This window comes from Meriones unguiculatus, chromosome 21, assembly GCF_030254825.1.
Source record: "Meriones unguiculatus strain TT.TT164.6M chromosome 21, Bangor_MerUng_6.1, whole genome shotgun sequence".
Lineage (NCBI taxonomy): Eukaryota > Metazoa > Chordata > Mammalia > Rodentia > Muridae > Meriones > Meriones unguiculatus.
In genome coordinates this window covers 3,186,057-3,202,759 of record NC_083368.1, presented here as the reverse complement: position 1 = coordinate 3,202,759, position 16,703 = coordinate 3,186,057, and the positions used below count along the sequence as shown (strand labels likewise).

Genomic DNA, 16,703 nt, shown 5'->3' with positions numbered 1-16,703 from the left:
AAGACTTCTGAGACCAACTGACCCAGTCTGGAGGCTAGTGTAGAGGAACCCTAGATCTGGGAATCTGTAAGAGCTCTCTCACAGAAGCACTCACTAGTATTCCTGTATGGAAAGCACAGAGGGCCCGTGAACTTACTCACAGGCCACAGTTTCCTACTCTCAGATTTGGGTCCCCTTTTGGCTGTTAGAGTAAGGAGGGGCCCCATACCTGGGGTTATGCATTCCCAGCCCAAAGGTGCAGCTGATAGTTTGCCATTCTCAGATGCTGGAGATGTCCACAGGAGTGGGGGGCTGGATCCAATCTGTCCCAGTTCTCCTGTTGTCCCCTCCAGCCTGGGAAGCCTCAAGGTGATGCTCTGGCTTCAGCTGCCCATCTACTCACCAGTTTTGGAGTTTCAGATCTTTTGCCCTTCAGAAAGGCTATGTACAGGTTGCCTTTATCTAGGAGCCCTTTAAGCTCTGACAATTTTCTTGATTGATTCTAATTACCAAAGCTGAATAAAGATCAGGTAAATAAATTAAATAGTCCTATATCCTGTAGGGAAATAGAAGCAGTTAACAAAAGCCTCTCATCCAAAAAAAAAAAGTTTCAGAGCAGAATTCTAACAGATATTCAAAGAAGAGCCAATACCAATATTCTTTAAAATAATCTACAAAATAGAAACAGAAGGAACATTACCAAACTAATTCTATGAAGCCATAGTCACCTGGATACCTAAACCTCACAAAGACCCAACAAAGAAAGAGAATTTCAGACAAATTTTCCTTATCAAAATTGATGAAAAAAAATGCTCAATAAAATACTTGCAAACCAAATCCAAGAACACCTCAAAGACATTATCCACTATGACCAAATAGGCTTCATCCAAGGTATGCAAGGATGGATCAATATACAGAAATCTATCAATGTAACCCACCATATAAACAAACTAAAAGAAGAGCAAAACCACATGATTATCTCCTTAGATGCTCAAAAGGCATGAACACACATTCATGTTTAAAGTTTTGGAGTAATCAGAGATACAAGGCACATACATAAACATAGTAAAGACAATATATAGCAAGCCTACAGAGCAATACCAATAAAAAACCATATAGTATTGGCACAAAAACAAGATAGGTAGATCAATAGAATAGAATCAGAGATCCAAAAAGAAACCCACATACCTAAGGGGAGCAGGGGCTCCCTCTGTCATGAACTTAGTTGCCTGCTCTTTGATCACTTGCTCCTGGTGATGTGGCCTTACCAGGCCACAGAGGAAGAGGATCCAGGAAGTTCTGATAGGACCTGATAGGCTAGGGTCAGTCAGTAGGGGAGGAGGACTTCCTGTATCAGTGGACTTGAAGAGAGGGAAAGGAAGGAAGAGGGATTGGGACTGGGAGGAGATGAGGGAGTGGTCTACAACTAAGATACAAAGTGAAAAAAAATTGTAAATAATAAAAATAGAAAAATATTGATACAACTGAAGGACTCTGTTCTCATTTTTTTGTGTATTAGTCATATTGGTTTCTAGAAAAATTATTCTGGTGGAATGCAATGATGACCAAAGAATGAAAAGTTCTGTCAATTGGCTCACCACACAGGAACTACAGGTCCTGCCTCCATGGCAATCAGGTGAAAGAACTTGTCCTGAAACATCTGTTAGTCAATTGAAGGCAAAAATCAAAGGCCTCACAAATGACATTGAAGAACTGGAATTCTTAAGTACAATGGAGGCCTCACCTCCATTTCGAACTTACCAAAATTAAACATACTCAAGAAGCTTGAATTGAGTGTTAACAGAATCTCAGAGGACCTGGACATATTAGCATAAAAATGTCGGAACCTTAAGCATCTAAATTCAAGTGGCAACAAAATAAAAGACCTCAGCATAATAGAGCTGCTGAAGAAGTTAGAGAATCTCAGATGCCTACACCTGTTTAACTGTGAGGTGACCAACCTGAATGACTATGGAGAAAATGTGTTCAAGCTCTTGCCCCAGGTCATGTACCTCAATGGCTGTGACAGGCACAAGAAGGCCCCTGACTCTGATGTTGAAGGGCTACATGGAGGACGATGATGAGCAAGATGAAGATGAGGAGGAGTATGATGAATATGTTCAGCCAATGGAAGATGAGGAGGAAGAAGATGAAGAGGAAGAAGGGGAGGAAGAAGATGTGAGTGGAGAGGAGGAGGATGATGAAGAAGGTTACAATGATGGGGAAGTGGAAGATCAGGAAGACAAAGAAGAAGCTGTTGAAGAAAGGAGTCAGAAGTGGAAACTAGAACCCAAAGATGAGGTCGAAAAGGATGACTAAGGGGAATTAACCTGTTTGGGGAAATTCCTATTGTGATTTGAGTGTTTTTACCCATATTCGCCCTCCTATTCCTGCCCCCAAAAACTTACTTTTTTTCTGATTGTAGTATTGGTGTGGGAATGAGAAGGGGAACATGTACTGGGGGTTGCTGGGGCAGGGGTGGGAGGGAGATGAATAAAATACTATTTTTACTGCAAGTCTTAAAGAAAAAAAAAGAATGAAAGGTTCTAAAAAACACAGAAAATAAAGTGTGAAAGTGACAGTACTGGATGTTCTTCTATGCTTATGTTCTCCTACATGTGTCTAAAGTCTAAAGCTTGAAGATAGAGAACTGTAGATCTTCTGTATCAGGTAAAGGATAAATATGCTTGAATCATGTGTCTCATACTCTTAATGTGTGGGGTTCAATATATGATTTAATCTTTAGTAATGTTTCTTTTCTGAATGTGGGTACCCTTGCATTTGGGTATGTTCAGAATTGAGACATCACCTTGGTGTATTTTTCCTTTGATTAGTATGAAGTGTCCTCTATCTCTTTGGTTAATTTTGGTTTACAGTTTGTTTTATTAGATATTGGAATGGCTACTCCATCTTGCTTTTTGTGTCTGTTTGCTTGGAAAAACCTTTTTCAGCCTTTTACTCTGAGGTAATGTCTATCTTTGTTGATGAGGTGTGTTTCTTGTATGCAGGAGAATGATGGATCCTGTTTTTGCATCAATTCTGTTAGCCTATGGCTTCTTGAGTACATCCTCTCCAGCATGTGTTCCACTTGAGTTTTTGAAAGTAGCCATTCTGATGGGTGTAAGATGAAATCTCAGGGTTGTTTTGATTTGCATTTCTCTTATGACTAGGGATGTTGAGCATTTCTTTGAGTGTTTCTCTGCCATTCAATATTACTCTACTGAGAATTCTCTGTTTAGCTCTGTACCACATTTTTTAATTGGATTACTTGATTTGTTGCATTTTAACTTCTTGAGTTCTCTATATAGTCTGATTATTAGGCCTCTGTCAGATATGGGGTTGCAAAGATCCTTTCTCAGTCTGTAGATCGTTGTTTTGTTTTGATGGCAGTGTCCTTTGCTTTACAGAAGGTTTTCAGTTTCATGAGGTCCCATTTATTGATTATTGATCTTAGAGCCTGTGCTGTTGGTGTTCTGTTCAGGAAGTTGTCTCCTGTGCCAATGATTTCTAGGCTCATCCCGACTTTTTCTTCTAAACGATTTAGTGTGTCTGGTTTTATGTTGAGGTCTTTGATGCAGTTGGACTTTAGTTTTGCACAGGGTGATAAATGTGGATCTATTTGCATTTTTCTACATGTAGATATTCAGTTAGACCAGCATCATTTGTTGAGGATGCTGTCTTTTTTCCGTTGTATGGTTTGCCCTCTTGTATATTTAAGACAAACGGGCTTAGAGAGAAATTAGGTAGGAAAACAACACCCTTCACAATAGCCACTAATAACATTAAGTACCTTGGTGTGACTCTAATGAAAGACCTATTTGAAAAAAACTTCGAGTCTCTGAAGAAAGAAATTGAAAAAAGATATCAGAAGCAACAGATTGTCTCCATCCCTGATCTCAAGCTGTACTACAGAACAATAGTAATAAAAACTGTATGGTAATGGCATAGAAACAGAATGGTTGAACAATGGAATTGAATAGAAGACCCAGAAATAAACCCACACACCTATGGATGCTTGATTTTTTGATAAAAAAGCCAAAATCATACAATTGAATTTCTTTATGAAGGCACTTAGTGCTATGAACTTTCCTTTAGCACTGCTTACATTGTGTCCCATAAATTTGAATATTTTGTGCCTTCATTTTTGTTTAATTCTAGGAAGCCTTTATTTTTTTATTTATTTTTAACATTTATTTTTTTATTAATTACAGTTTATTCATTTTGTATTCCAGCTGTAGCCCTTCCTTTGTCTCCTCCCAATGCCACCATCCCTCCCTCATCTCCTCCCCATGTCCATGTCCACTGATAAGGGAGGTCCTCCTCCTCTTCCCTTTGGTCTAGGAAGCCTTTAATTTCTTTCTTTACTTCTTCCCTGACCCAGCTGTCATTGAGTAGAGGGTTGTTCATTTTCCATGTGTGTATAGGTTTTTTGCTCTTTTTGTTGTTGTTGAGGTCTAGTTTTAGGCCATGGTGGTCTGACAGGATATAAGGGATTATTTCAATATTCTTGTATCTTTTGAGGCTTTGTGACCAACTAAATGATTTATGTTGGAGACAGTTCTGTGAGTTGTTGAGAAGAAGGTAAATTCTTTTGTGTTTGGGTGAAAAGTTCTGTGGATGTGTGTTAGGTCTATTTGATTCATGACATATGTTAGTGTCATTGTTTCTTTGTTTAGTCTCTGTTTCATTGACCTGACCTGTCCTTTTATGAGAATAGTATGTTGAAGTCTCTCATTATTTTTTTAATGGACAGATCAATTTTAATTTTATTTTTTCTTATCAGTTACACTTTATTAACTCTGTATCCCAGCTGTATCCTGCTCCCTTATTCCCTCCCAATCCCACCCTCCCTCCCTCATCTCCACCCTGCCCCTTTACAAGTCCACTGATGGGGGGCGACCTCCTCCCCATTCATCTGATCCTGTTTTATCAGGTATCTTCAGGACTGGCTGCAAAGTCCTCCTCTGTGGCCTAACAGATATCTCTCATTATTAATGTGTGGGTATCTAAGAGTGGATTAAGCTCTTATCATGTTTCTTTTGCAAATGTGTATGCCCTTGTATTTGGGGCATAGATGTTCAGAATTAAAATGTCTTCTTGGAGAAATTTTTCTTTGATGAGTGTGAAATGACCTAGCCCATCTCTTTTGATTAATTTTGATTGAAGGTATATTTTATTATATATTAGAATGGGTATTCCTGATTGCTTCTTCAGTCTGTTTGCTTGGAAAACCATGTTCTAGCCCTTTACTCTCAGGTAATGTCTATCTTTGTGACTGAAGTGTGTTTCTTGTATGCAGCAGAATATTGAGTTTTGTTTCCACATCCGTTCTGTTAGTCTATGCCTTTTTTTTTTTTTTTGAAGAGTTGAGTCCACTCATATTGAAGGAGATTAATGACCAGTGACTGTTAGATCCTTTTATTTTGATGTTGGTTGTGATAGTGGGTTTGTGTGCTTGGCTACTTTTAGTTTTACTGTAGTAGGTTATTTATTTCCCTTGCTTTCCTGGGTGTAGTTAGCCTTCTTGTTGTGTATTTTTCCTTCTAATATCTTTTGTAAGGCTGGAATTGTAGATACTGTGTAAATTTTTTTTTCATTTAATATGTTGTTTTCTTCATATATGATGATTAAGAGTTTTGCTGGAAATAGTAATGTGGGCTGACACATGTGCTCCCTTTGTTTCTGCATGATATCCATCCAACCCCTTCCAGCTTTCATAGTCTCTGTTGAGAAGTCAGGTGTGATTCTGATAGGTTTGCCATTATATGTTACATTGCTATTTTTCCCTTGCAGCCTTCAGTATTTTTTCTTCGTTCTGTATATTTAGTGTTTTGATTATTATGTGATGGGAGGATTTTCCTTTCTGGTATAATCTATTAGGTGTTCTGTAAGCCTCTCTATTCTTATAGACCTCTCCTTTAAGTTGGGGAAGTTTTCTTCTATGATTTTGTTGAAAATATTTTCTGGGCCTTGAAGAAAGGAATCTTCTTTTTCTCCTCCTCTTCCTCCTCCTCCTCCTCCTTTTTCCTTTTAAGCTTTTAAAAGTTTCATTCATTTTTAATATGTGCATTACAGGAAATAAAATATAATAACCCAAGAACTAAGCCAAACCAGTCTCAAGCAGCTCAGCTTGGTATGTCCTTCTAGATCCTGCAAGTGTACATACACTTAGGTAACTGAGATTATACAGGAAGTGCCATGCTTTCCCCCACATCGTGAATATTCATGATAAACCCCATGTCATGTGAATATTTTTATAACCAACAATACACCATGCCATCTCAATCTGTTAGACAAAATTGTAATTATTTCTTCCTTGTTAACAAAAAATTCACAGGCAACAAAAATGGCATCAGGCCTTTAGATAGATGTACTGGCAAAGTTACAATTAAATTCTGCATTCCCTCAGTGTTCAGCTTACAAGAAAACACAAAGTAACAAACCACACTAAGTCTAGCCTTTGTACGTTCATCATCAGATCTACTTACTAACATACCAGGAAAAAGGGGTGTCCCTGCTCAATAAATGTATTCCTATGGAGTAGCTGGAAGACACACCTATGGCAGGGTCTCTCAAGATGCCAGTCTCAACAAAGCACTGCAGATCTCGCCCTATGAGCCTTTCTCTGCCCCTCCACAGTCAACCTTCTAACATGAATTAACTCACACTGTCCAGACATGGCTTAACAATTCTATGTTCTTTTTCCTCTATTCCTGTTTTTCTTATTATCCTATTATTCTTTTCATATTTTCCTTGATTTCTTGGATGATTTGTGTCAGGAATATTTTAGATTTAACATTTTCTTTGATGGATGAATCTATTTCTTCCTTCAACACCTGAGATTCTTTCTTTCATCTCTTGTAATCTGTTGGATATGCTTACCTCTGTAGTTCCTGTTTCATTCCCCAAGTCCTTCCTCTCCATGATTTCCTCAGTTTGTGTTTTCTTTAATGTTTCCATTTCCATTTTCAGATCTTGAACCATTTTGTTGATTTCCTTCACCTGCTTGTATTTTCCTGCTTTTCTTTCAATTCCTTTACTGTTTGTTTGAACTTTCCTTTCTTTCATTTCTTTCAGTGATTTAATTATTTCCTCCCTAAAGACACAAACTCTTTGGCTGTATATTCTTGTATTTCTTTACATATGGCCATAATCTGTTTGACTTTATCTTCCTGTATTTTATTCATTTCCTCCATTATCATCTTCATAAGCATAGATTTAAGACAATTTTCTTGAATTTCACTTATGTTAGAGTATTTAAGGCTATTTGGCCTTGGATAACTGGGTTCTGGAGATGCCATACTGCTTCGGTTTTTGTTGATTGTGTTTTTATGATGGCCTTTACCCATCTGGCTGTTTAGGTGTCTCAGGTGTTGACTGTTAGTTTCTCGTGCCTGCTGGAGTCCTAGAGGGTGGCAGAGTGGTGGGAGAAATCTACTTGGCAGGAAGTTGCCTATTTCTCCTCAGCTTTTCGGGTATAGTCACTAGATGGCCAGTGCTTCTCAGGGAATTGTCACAACTCTCCTCATGTATATGGTCCTGTGGACTAACTGGGCTCTTTGGGAACCCAGGGATTCTCCTTTCACCAGGAAAAGTCTCAGAGACAGTTGCCACTGGCATTCTTGCTCTGAATTTAATGAGCTGCTTCTGCTAATACACTGTTTTTGCTGAATGCAGCCCTCTTGAAAAACCAGGGAGCCCTGAGGTTTCGTCAGTTTCACTAAGGAGACAGGTTGAGCTTTGAAGAAATATCTGGGGATGATCCAGTGGGTCCCAGGTGTCTATAGTTCTGAGGTTGGAGCTCTGTGCCCCAGTACCTAAGAGGTAATCAGTGGTAGGTGAGCCCAGCACACAGGTGTGGGGCTGGAGGCTAAAGCCTCTGAGCCTATAGGAACTCAGAACTTTCCCCAGTATATGCTGGGTGACCTGAAATCAGACCTGATTGCTTCCTTCACTGTGGGATTTCTTCTCAATTGGGAAACCCACTGTCTGGTGTTTTGGGGCCCACAATTCTGGGATGGTGAGTAGCATGCTCAGTAGCATGTGGTCCTGGGCTGGTGACTGAGTGCCTGCCAAAACCCAGGAAATTTTCCAGGGGGTTTGGCTGGGTGACCTGAAGTCGGTCAGACTAGATTGCTTCCTTCACCCTTGGGGTTTCCTCTTGATTAGAAAATCCAGTTTCTGGTGTTGTGGAGCCCACAGCTCAGCCTGAAATGGTGATCAGAGCACGCAGGTGTTATGGCTCTGGGCTGGGGACCAAGTGCCTGTGGGGAACCCCGATACTCTTCTGGGGTTTAGCTGGGTGACCTGAGATCAGACCTGATTGATTACCATACCTTTGGGGTTTCCTCTCACCTGGGGAACACAGGTGTTTTGGGTCCCACAGTTCAGTCTGTTGGTTGCTGTGCAGTCCCTGCTACCCTGCTGATCAGACACAGTGTGCTCTCGTGCTGCTATCTTGGATCCTCTCATGATTTCTTGTAACTGATGCACTGACACAAAGAACAGCATGATTAATAACCAACACACATTTAGATGTCATCACAAGTATTGAGCATAGCTTGAAAAACTCAAACTGAACAAAGCACAATGAATGCAGATATTGTAGATCCCTGTAGTAAGATCATATAGGAAGTAAGTGAATGATCCTGACACTGTAACACAAGCCAATGGTGCAGTGTCCACAGAACTCATCACTATGCTACTCTCTCTTCTTCAAAGTATGTCTGAGGTTATTTCATGCTACATTATGAATAATAAATCAGTCATTATTAGAGTAGTTCTCATATACTATTTATTCATTAGCATTAGCAAAGAAGTACATATAACCTTAGAGACTGGTTATCCAAATGTGAAAAAAAAAAAAAACTATGACAGCATCATGAAAACAGTATTGAACTAATAGTGCTATAGACTATTAGGTTAAGAAAAGTTTTAAATCATGTTGTTAAATCTTTTTAACTTAAAATGTACAAATTAAGTTGTGTTAAAAACATGTGTAGTAAATGATCCATATCTACAGTAGTTATAAAGATTGTTTTTTGAGTATTCTGTGTTTCGAGATGTGGACACTTTTTAATGTAATTTTTTTAACTTTTCTTTTTCTTTTTATATTAATTACAGTTTTTTCACTTTGTATCCCAGCTGCAGCCCCTTTTATTCCCTCCAAATCCCACCCTCCCTCCCTCATTCCTCCCATGCCCCTCTCCAAGAGATATGGACACTGAATTTCTATTTTAGCACCGCAGGACCTAGGAAGCATCACTCTCACTCTTTCAGTTTCCGTTTCTCCCATCCCATTACCTAGCTTTTCAGAAGAGTTCTGTAAAACAAAGCCTCACTACTGGTTCAGTAGTCAGTAATAGCTGTGGCTCAATTCAATTCAGGTAAAAGGACCTGCGGTACTTATGGTATATTTAAATGTGTTTAATAAATGTGAGAGATAGTGATAGAATGGACATAATTTTAGCTCCTGAGAACTGTGACAATAAGAACCAGTAATTGCTACATATGATACTGTGCAAAATAATGTTAAAGCTATTTGATATAGTTCAAAGCCAATATTTTGAGAATGAATAAAAAATCTTGAAGAACAGAAGACCTTTGAAATGTACAGTGCATACATATAATAGTCAAAGTATAAAAGTGTTGGGAGGGTGCTCCAGGGCCAGTGTTATTTTGTGTACTACACAGATCAAATTGTGACATCTCCTAGTTTTTTAACACTCAACACTGTGTGTGTATTAGTTGATAGTCTTAGGGTTCACTGACATCACTAATTTGCAGTATTATGAAAAGAGGTAATACTGTGCTTTATTGATACATATTCTAAGATGTGATTTGTTTTAAATAACCAGTTTTAAATGTATGAATCAAAAATATTCCATTATATGTAAATAAAGTCAGGTTTTGAAAGAAATCCTAATACATATAAAATTATTACAACAGAACTATGGAGATTTCCCCAATAGGAACTGAACAGATAGTTACTGAACAACCACTGAATTTCATCACTGTAGAAGATGCTGATAAAGATGTGCTTTCTGGAAGAATGGGAATCTAGATTTTGCTCAAAATTCATGTCAGGTCTTGTCTCCTAAACTCTTATTTCTGAAACAAACCTTATTGAAAAGTAAATAGGACAGAATAACAATGTGACAGAATTTATCCTACTGGGCAAAAAGCATTGTTTGTCGTGTTTTCACTCATCTACACTGTGATAATGTTGGACAACCTTTTCATTGTGGGGATAGTGATTGCCAGTCCCTCCTTGGGCTCTCCAATATACTTCTTTCTTCCTTTTCTGTCACTCATGGATGTTGTTTATTCCATGACCGTCTTGACCAAGTTGTTTACAGATTTACTTTGTGATAAAAGACCATCTCCTTCACAGCTTGTCTGGTTCAGCTCTTTGTAGAGCACTTATTCGGTGCTCACTTATTCGGTGGTTCTGAGGTCCTACATCTTGGTGGTGATGATCTACTATCACATTGTGACCATCTGTAAGCCACTTCACTATTTTGACCATCATGGATCGACAGGTATGTACTCTCTTGTTGGTGGTGTCCTGGGCTGGAGGATTTTCTCATTCTCTGCTTCAAGTTATCTCTGTGTATTTGCTTCCTTTTTGTGGACTCAATGTTATTGAGCATTTTGGCTGTGACATTTACCCATTATTAGTACTTGCTTGCACTGATGCCTAGTTCATTGGTCTCAGTCTTGTTGGCAATTATGGAGCAATGTCGATAATGTCTATAGTTTATCCTTCTCCTGGTCTCCTATGGAATCATTCTAAACTCTTAAGCGACTCAGTCAGGAAGGGATGCACAAAGCCGTGTCCACCTGCAGCTAACATATCATGGTGTTTGTACTCTTTTGTTCCTTGCATTTTCAGGTGTGTTAAATCTGTTTGCAAATTTTCTATTGATAAATATATTACTGTATTTTATACAGTTTTGACTCCTATGTTGAAACCTTTAATATATACCTTGAGAAACATGAAGATTAAAAATTCTATGGCTGTTGAAGCAGGACAGTCTCCCCAAGCATGGTTGGCTACCATAAAAAGCCAAAATGTTACGCTCAGGATGCAAGGCTAAGCCGCTTTGGACCCAGAGAAGAGCATGTCTGATTGCATGCGGGTTGATGCCCCAGGTCCCGCCTCTGAGAAAAAGGTATCAGATGGGTCTGATGCTCTTTGGGTGGATGACACCTAAATGAACATTGGTACAAAGTCCCAATTTATTTCTAATATCAGAGATCAGACCTCTACTCTTGCCTGATGCGTCTAAAACAAAAAGGGGGAATTGTAGAGAGCTGCGTAATGCCACGCCTGAAAGATGTAGCTGGTTTCCGCCTTCCACCTTCCCGATGGTGAGTGCTCTCTGTCACGAACAACTCCACATTTGGCTAAGGCCGAGGATCTGGCTTGCTTCCATGTATGTGGACCTATCTGCATTGCCCAAGTGGCATGCTGAGGTTGGCTACCCAGAGGCTATTTAAAGTGGGCTGGCTTTACCCAGGGTCAGATGATTGCTCAAGGTTCCTGAATAAACTGCATTGAAAAAAAAAATTAATTGGGCTGAGTGTAATTGCACACTTATTTAAACCCCAAGGGAGACGGATCATGGTGAGTTCAAGGCCAGCCTAGTCTACATAGAAATCTACAAGCCACCCAAGTGTTACATAATGAGATCCTTTCTTAAAAAAAGAAAAGAGGATTTCCACTCCTAACTATCACCAAGCATACTTTCTCACTCTATATCCTTAGAAATATTAGAAATGATGATTGTTTTATATTGAATAGAGATGGTTTTACATTGAATACAATATTGATTTTACTGAGGCTTCTCTTACATGTTTCTTACTGATTTGATGTATGTAAACTCTGCCCTAATGGAGCTCCTAAAATATATTGCTACTGCTGGGGTGCTGCCAAGTTGAACGCAGCAGGAAATGTCCTGGTTTCTTGAGAGTCAAGTCCCTGAGTGACTGCACCACAATAACTGCTCTACCAGGATAGGTTTGAATGGCTACTGAGGTGAAGCCTTGGGAAGAATGTAGTGTCTCATCGAGAAGATGCCACTTCTCCTGGTTGGTTAAGCTGCCTATTCCACGCATCCTTCCCAAGGAATCCTGAGTACAGCAGAGGAAAGACAAAGAGCCAAAGTTAAACGCACAGCTGTTTACCAGGGCCAGGGAAATGTTATTCTGAGAATCGAGTCTCATCATCGTTTCATGGATGAAGCATCTATTTCACTAGCTGCACTGATGTTTACACCAAACTGCACCTGGTAATTCACATTGTGTATTAATCACACTGATCTGTATAAAAAGGCAAATATTATATATATATATATATCATAATAATTTGAAATAATTACGATGTATATTTCAAAATTACATCTGTATGTATAGTGCTGTCATGTTATTAAAATAAACATACATTTATTAGTCAAATCTACCATTATATATTTAATAAATTGTGTTTTAACGTTTTTTTTTTTTTTAATTCTATGGCTGGGGGCAGGGCCGAGCCAGGTTTTTCTAGGGTAGGGACACCTACAGCTCCCAGTTAGCTCGGTCCTTAGTTCCTCTATCTGTACCCACCCAGCCCACTGTAGCCAAGATGATCTGTGGTGTGCCATCTGCCATGCTGCCGGTATAGCCAAGATGCAGGAGATCACTTACAAGGTGAAGACCCCACTTGAAGAGAAAGAAAATCAGAAGTTTGATGTCTTTAAAGTCATATCCATCAAGAAACAGCTAGCAGTCGGCCTCAACATCTTTATCAAGTTGTTGATGTTGATGATGATAAATAGGTGAATCTGAGGGTATTCAAAGCTGTCACTCATGAAAACAAGCCTTTGACCTTGTCTTCCTACCAGACCAACACAGAAAAACATGATGAGCTGAACTACTTCTGATTCTACAGCCCCTTTGCCAAATACTTCATCTTTTCACTCTGTGTTAAATTTAAACACAGAGTTAAATACCCCTCTGGGATTGAAGGAATGGAGCTAAGCAGCTTCTTTTGTGATTCCCAAACTGCATTGTATTTTGTTTTCTTCAAATAAGTATTTTCAAAAAGCTTTGTATGATCTCTCTCTCTCTTTCTATATATATAATATATATATATATATTAGAGACTTTAAAAAATTGTATGGAAAAGCTGTGGAGTAAAATGTTCACTACAAAATAAGAATTTCTCCTCACTGAACATACACTCTTGGTTAAGCAGTATTCAGTAATTGCTTAACTTCAATATTCTTCGTGTGTATTCTACATGTGTATCAACACTTGACATTGTGAGAAGTTTGGTATTTTTGTGAATGCAGCAGAGACAAGACTGGTGTTCGCTACTATGCTAGTTTTTCTGTTGCTACTGAAATTGATCGTATCTTCATGTTTATTAGGCATCCCACTTTTAAAAAATCCTCTATGATATTTCTGTTGTTTTGTCCAATTTCCAAGTAAATTGTACTTCTAATATAATTTTATTGATGTAGTGTTTTGGCTATATTTTAAACTATTTATATTTTATATATCACAACATTTTTTTGTTTGTGAGTCTTGTGTCATTTTGCCTTTTATTTTGATGAGCACAAACTTGTAATATAATTGAACTTTGTTTAATAAGAAGTATTGTTTATCAAGAAAATAATTTATTTACAATGTGCATATATTTTTTCAGAAATATGTATTGTTGGACAGCCCAGGCTACTATGAGCATGACCATGTCTGGGCAGGTGGTTTATTAAAAAATCAAAATGAAATAGGGAGAAGCCACATGAAGCCTAAGCTGCCCATCTACCACATCTTTGTAGGGGCCTACATCCAGTTTATGTATGGTCCTTGGTTGATACTTCAGACTCAGCAATGGGAAAGGGAGCTCCCCTTTTCTGAGGAAAAGGGGAGTGTTGAGAAGTGAGGGGAGTGGGAGGGTAGGACTCAGAGGGGAAGACGGATGGGGTTACAACAAAGATATAAAGTGAATTGGTTACATTTTATTAACTCTGTATCCCAACTGTATCCCCTTCCCTCATTCCCTCCCAATCCCTCCCTCCCTCATCTCCTCCCTGCCCCTTTCCAAGTCCACTGATTGGGGAGGACCTCCTCCCCTTTCATCTGACCCTGTTAAAGTAATTTTTAATTGGAATGTTTGCTTTCTTACTATTGTGATAATAAAACTATTTTCAGCACATTATGAAAATAATCTTTTCCTCTAGTTGATGTCCATTATAATTTATGTGCAAGTCTCAGTCTATCTGTCTCAACTGTGTTTATTTAGCTGACTATAATTCAGAATGTTATTATGTGTCAGTGAAGTAGATTTTAACATACAGTAAAAGGCTTCTCATTTATTACTTTTATTACAACATATTCCAGTATTGCAGTAATTTCAAAGACTGCATGAATGTAATAAGTTTATAAAGTAAGAATAAATTATATGTAAATAATTTAAAAGTAATGACTTCTTTAGAACACCCAAATATTCTTTTGTGGAAAATTCCTTTTCTCATTAATTCTTTGCATTTTTATAAGTTAGTGCCATAATCTTAATGAATTCTCTATGTCCACTGTTGTTTTGCTAATGCCCTTATATTTGAAATTAAGTTATTTACTTGAGTTCATTCTGAGATTTTGATGTTGGTATTTCAGATTGCTTTCATTGCAATACACAAGTTTTTGTGTCTTGTATTTTCATTTCCTTCTAAGACTCATTTGATTTCCCCCTTGATTGCTATAGTGACCCATTTATCACTCTGTTATGTGTTATACACTCTACATAAGTTTGTGAGCTTTATTTTATTGTGGTTATATAGAATATAATAAAATATTTCAGATTTTCTAAATTTTTAAAATATTTGCTTTGTTGCCTAACATATGCTACATTTTAAAGAATGTTTCATGAGCTGTTAAAAAATATTTCTTCTGCAGTATTTAGATTGAATGGAAGTTGATTTTGTTTATATATTAACAAATTAATTATTATGGATATAAATGGAGAAAAAAGAGAGAAGAAAATGCAGTAAAGCTAATTATTAATAGTATAATGATAGAGAGAAATTAGGTGGTGGGAAACAGAAGAAGTAACTGTGGAGGCTCAAAAAGCTCAGAGGAAGAGACTTTCGCCTAAGCAGACTGAAGAAGGAGAGGTAAAAATATGCTAGTAGGTAACATAGAATACCTCAGCTTTCAGGTGGTGGTGAAAAGGAGCCTAGAATATAAGCCCAGGCATAATTTTGGACAAAGGAACAATAAAAGTGAAGGATTAAGGAAAGATTTGTGTAAAGCAAAAAACCAAACCAAACCAAACCAAACCAGCAAACAATGAAGAGGAAGAACAGATGAGTACCTAGAAGACTTGCAAATCTGTTTTTTTTTTTTTTCTTTTTCATCGTTGTTATTATATTCACTTTGTATCTTGGCTTAGCACCCTCCCAAATCTCCTCCCGGTCCCACCCTCTATTCCTCTTACTCTCCCTATTCTCCTCCCCTAGTCCACTGATAGGGGAGGTTCTCCTCTCCTGTCTAACACTAGCTTATCAGGTCTCATCAAGACTGTCGGGATCCTCTTTCTCTGTGGCCAAGTAAGGACACTTCACCAAGGGGAGGTGATCAAAGAACAGGCATCCAAGTTCATACCAGTGACTGCCCCTGCTCCCCTTACTAAGGTACCCCCATGGAGACTGAGCTGCCCATGGACTACATCTGAGCAGGAGCAGGTCCTCTCCATGCATTGTCCTTGGTTGATTCATCAGTCTGCAGGCCTCCCTGGCCTCAGATTTTTTTGGCTCTGTTGGTCTCCTTGTGGAGCTCCTGTGCCCTCCAGATCTTTCTATCTCCCCCTTCTTCCATAAGATTCCATGCACTCTGCCCAAAGTCTGACCATGAGTCTCAGCATCTGCTTCAATACCCTGGTGGGTAGAGTCTTTCAGAGGTCCTCTGTGAAAGGCTCTTGTCCTGTTCCCTGTCTTCTCCTACTTCTGATGTCTATCCTGTTTACCCTTCTGAATGAGGATTAAGCATCTTCCTAGTGTGCTCCTTGTTGTTTAGCTTCTTTAGGACTATATTATACTTTGGAAATTTTCTTTTCAAATTTCAAGATTTTAAAATTAACTTGGCAGCTACTCACTATTGGCAAAACCTAATCTTTTACCTCTAGAGATTATTTAAAGGAAGACATTGTTTAAGAGAGATTTTGTTTTGAATTTGTTCCAAATACTCTAACAAGCAGCATACGAGTTAAAAATAGCAATGATGTAAAACAAGGTAATAGGTTATGTCGCAAATATAAACACAAGAAACATTTTCCTTATAATGACCCAAGAGGGTTCTGAAGACTCAACTCTACCAAAGCTTTTTTTTTTTTTTTTTTTTTTTTTTTGTATTTAGTCCTTGAGGTATCATGTTTTTGCTGAATTTATTGTTTTGGGAAGTCTATGGAGGGTCTCAATCTCCTAGCCTCTTCCACTTTCAGGAACATGTTTTAAATAAGGAAGAAACGAGGCTCAGGCAGAGTCTGCTCAAAGGACTCAAAGACTGAAGGCTTCAGTTTGTACACATAGGAAATGTCCATCACAGTGTTTCTGACAACTGAAATCACTGTTTTGGTTTGATAGGAACCTGGTTTCTTTGTGAAGTAGACCGCTGCTAATTTATCTCCTTTAAATCAAAGCCTTTTGGTCACTTCAGTCTAATTGACTAAAAAGAGAACATTT

General features: G+C 38.3%; 3 pseudogenes; all 3 read left to right on the top strand.

Annotated features, from left to right (window-relative positions):
- The first annotated feature begins 216 nt into the window (after nucleotides 1-216).
- Nucleotides 217-2,298, top strand: LOC132649769 (acidic leucine-rich nuclear phosphoprotein 32 family member A-like; annotated as a pseudogene).
- Nucleotides 2,299-8,568: 6,270 nt separating this feature from the next.
- LOC132649768 (olfactory receptor 4A8-like) lies at nucleotides 8,569-11,758 on the top strand (annotated as a pseudogene).
- Nucleotides 11,759-12,607: 849 nt separating this feature from the next.
- Nucleotides 12,608-12,905, top strand: LOC110544871 (cystatin-B-like; annotated as a pseudogene).
- Nucleotides 12,906-16,703: the final 3,798 nt, after the last annotated feature.